Source organism: Pteronotus mesoamericanus, unplaced genomic scaffold (genome assembly GCF_021234165.1).
Source record: "Pteronotus mesoamericanus isolate MK-2021 breed Mesoamerican mustached bat unplaced genomic scaffold, CSHL_Meso_final scaffold_232, whole genome shotgun sequence".
Classification (NCBI taxonomy): Eukaryota; Metazoa; Chordata; class Mammalia; order Chiroptera; family Mormoopidae; genus Pteronotus; species Pteronotus mesoamericanus.
In genome coordinates, this window is record NW_026555311.1 from 3,176,606 (window position 1) to 3,180,508 (window position 3,903).

The window sequence follows — 3,903 nt, forward strand, 5'->3', positions numbered from 1 at the left end:
CAAAATTATTTAAGCATGTCAGTTAGAATTATTTCATTAAAGTGTAATTAACTGGTTAAAAAAAGAAACACTCTTTAATGTTAAGCAATAATTTGAAATTATCTCAGTAAATTTAATTAATTTTATTTCAATAAAATTATATCAGCTCTTTATTAAAAATTTGAAACTTTTAAGCATTAAAATTCCAGTTTGTTGCCTTTAACAGAGTCTATACATATTTATTTTCCTGGATAGCCTGTGCACATATTTATTTGAATAAATTGGATAAAAATCAATATGCCAATGGTCAAATCTAGTAAAACAGATATATGCCAGATTTCCTGAAACTTTTTCAGCTAGGTATTCTGTATAATTAGGGATTGTTTAAATCTCTTTCTCATAGGAAAAAAAGTCCAGTTATTAAGATAATCTGTGCTTTTAATACATGTTCCCACAGATTTTCATAGATGTGTAAAAGTTAATGATTAAGATGAGAAACTTAAAAGATGCAATGCAGTAATGTGTTTTATGTCAAAGTTTAGGTTCTGTTATGTGAAGGGTGCTTCTTGCTGTTTGGTGCATTGGTTCTGACACCTCACCCAAATAATATCTTACCGATTTTTTCTACCTTGGTATTTCATAAGTAGAACAAAGCAATTTATTGAGGGGAAAATGAACTTGTACTGTAGATTATATAGTGCATTCACAAACGTTGTAGGAATCATAAACATACATATAAAGAACTATACCACTTGCCAGATTTATAGCTTTTTGGAGGAAGGGGTACAATCATGGGTAAGTGAATGAAAATGAAGATAGAAGACTACTAGTTGATGAGTAGAGACTGTTGGTTGTTCACTAACATTTGTTCTCTTCTTCCATAATTACAGAATTGTAGCTAAGATAAATTAAACACTATATCTATATATATATCTATGTATCTCTCTTTATATAACTATATATAAACACTAGATAACTAAAGACTACATATCTCAATCTTTCTCAGAGCTAGGCATGTCTGTGTCTAAATTCTTACTAAAGATATGTGAGAAGTGAGGGGCAGCACTTCTGGATCTGGGCCTTAAAACCTTTGTAATGAGCAGAAAAACTGATGTGTCTGCAGACCGGCTTCATCCAGGCAGAAGAGGAAAGTGTCCTAGGCGACAGTGAAATAGTAAGGTGGGAGAAACATGGTTCATGGACCATGTGGACTAGAGACATGTGCAGACCTGGAATACCATCATTTTAGACCAGGTTTTTACATCAGCATAACCTGCACTCTCACTAAACTTTGGCAATGAGTAACAGCTGCTTAGTTATTAGAATTGCTATTTGTTCAAGACTGTCTCTTTCCTCAGCAGATCTTGGGATGCCTCACAACTCTTCTCACTTGCTGCTTTAATCTCTCTTTTGCAGCAGCCTGAGCCAATCTCTTCACTCTGGCTTTAGTTCTATGTCGTGCCATGTGTCCCACTTATAGGACCTCAATATAGCCTTGAGGCCTGCGGATGTTGCAAACTTGAGCAGTCCTTGTTTCTTTTCCAGGTTTCTTTGTGTTTGCTGAGTAGGCTGCTCTCCCACCATGGTTCCAATGATTTTAACAGACAGCTCATACTCCCCTCTCCCTTAAAGGGCAGACTTGTTAGAAAGCTTGTATTTGACTCACACATTCATTCTTTCTACTGTTAATTTGGGGCCAGATCCCTGGGGTAAGACTGGGTATCCTGTGTCACTCTTCATCGTCCACTAATGCTCCAATGGGCAGCTTGGGCATGGTACCTGCTATGTTATTCTCAGGGTTTATGTAGATGATTCAATTCATAATGGCGTCTTTTTACTACTTTAGTAATTAAACTCAAAAGGCATCAACAACTTCCAACATAATGAAATATATTTACAGCTTTGCACAGTGGCAGTGTAGTAGCCAATGAGGTTTATCTGAGGTGCAATTATTGCTAATTGAAAGAAAAAGAGAAGTAATATATTACCTGCCTACTAATATTATTTCTCTCTTGAAGAATTACTTGTTGTGTCATTATGTATTTTTCAATTTTTAAAAAAATCATGTTTATTCTATTACAGTTGTCTCAACTTTTTCCCCCTTTGTCCTCCTCCACGCACTCACCCCGCCCCCGGCTCCCACAGTCAATTCCCATTCTGTTGTCCATGTCCATGGGTCATTCATACATGTTCTGGTTTAGTCCCTTCTCCTTCTTTCCTCTACTGTTCTCCTTCCCCCTCCCCTCTGGTCACTTTCAGTCTGCTCCATGTTTCCATGCCTGTGGTTTATTTTGTTGAATAGATTCCACTTATAGGTGAGATCATACGGTATTTGTCTTTCACCAGCTGGCTTATGTCACTTAGCATAATATTCTCCAGTTCCATCCATGTTGTCGTAAAAGGCAGGAGTTCCTTCTTTCTTTCTTACTTAAATGCAGATTGATTTTATTTATTTATTTTTTAAATGTCAAAATCCATTATAAAATATTAAAAAATTTAAATCCATTATAAAGTCTCAGCAATTAAAACCACATGACACCAGCACAGAAATAATCAAGTAGGTCAATGAAATAAAATGAGCATTCTAGCAACAAATGTATGTATCTGTCTAACAACGGAATATATGATTAAATTGATATTTCAAATCAATGGGGGAAATAAGGCTTATTCAACAAATAAGGTGCATGGACCATATTACTTGAAATAAAACAAATACAGAGCCCTATTTCACACATTATACAAAAAATATTCAGGTGAGTTAAAAGTCAATATGTAAACTCTAAGGAGTTTTAGGAGAAAATACCACATAATATTTTTCTTACCCTAAAGTAAAATATTCAAACCCAGAAGCTCTAAAGTAAAATATTGACAATACGACTGTATTAAACATTTAAGACTATATAGTGATAAAGAGTTAAAGAACAAGTAGTAGAATAGGAAAGTATTTGAAACACATCTAAAAAAGGGTTAATAGGGGGTATGTTGTGTTTTTTTAGGGAAAAAATTCTACAAATATTTAATCAAACAATGTGCAAAGAATACCAAAAAGTCATTTAAAGCTTTTTAAAAATAATAGAAATAGGCAAGAAATACACAAAAACAGGTCTAGTTTCAACAACTAATGAAGGAACAATTAAAATAGCACATCATTGTCACAATCAGATTAATAAGTATTGAAAATATTGGTAATATCAAGTATTGGTGACTGTGAAAGGAACTGGGTATTCATAGACTCTTTTTCTTCATCTTCTTAAAGCAGTCCCTTTAGCCTATCTTGCAATGCTGGTTTGGTGGAGGTGTATTCTTTTCGCCTTCCTTTGCCTGAGAAACTCCTTATCTCGCCTTCCATTTTAATTGAGAGCCTCGCTGGGCAGAGCAGCCTTGGTTGCAGGCCTTTGCTTTTCATGACTTGGGGTATTTCTTGCCATTCCCTTCCGGCTTGTAGCGTTTCTGCTGAAAAATCAGCTGCTAGACATATTGGAGCTCCCTTATACGTTACTAGCTCTTTCTCCCTTGCTTCCTTCAGGATTCTCTGTTTGTGTTTGATATTTGCCATTTTCATGAGGATGTGTCTTGGAGTGGGCCTCATTGGGTTCCTCTTGAAAGGGACCCTCTGTGCTTCCTGGACTTGTGTGACTTTTCTCTCCTCAAATTAGTGAAGTTTTCCATCATTACTTTTTCAAGCAGGTTCTCTGTCCCTTGTTCCTCTTCTCCTTCTGGTATCCCCAATATATGGATATTATTACGTTTCAGGTTGTCCTGCATTTCCCTAAACACCTCCTCATTCTTTCTGAGTCTTTTTTCATTTTCTTGCTCTTTCTGGGAGCTTTTTACTACCTTATCCTCCAGCTTGCTGATTCGATCATCTTCTTCATCTAGCCTGCTTTTGATTCCTTCTACTGTGTTCTTCAATTCAGAAATTGT

The 3,903-nt window shown here is 35.7% G+C and overlaps 1 pseudogene; it reads left to right on the forward strand.

Annotated features, from left to right (window-relative positions):
• The first annotated feature begins 1,877 nt into the window (after positions 1 to 1,877).
• Positions 1,878 to 2,010, forward strand: LOC129085446 (uncharacterized; annotated as a pseudogene).
• The last annotated feature ends 1,893 nt before the right edge of the window (positions 2,011 to 3,903 follow it).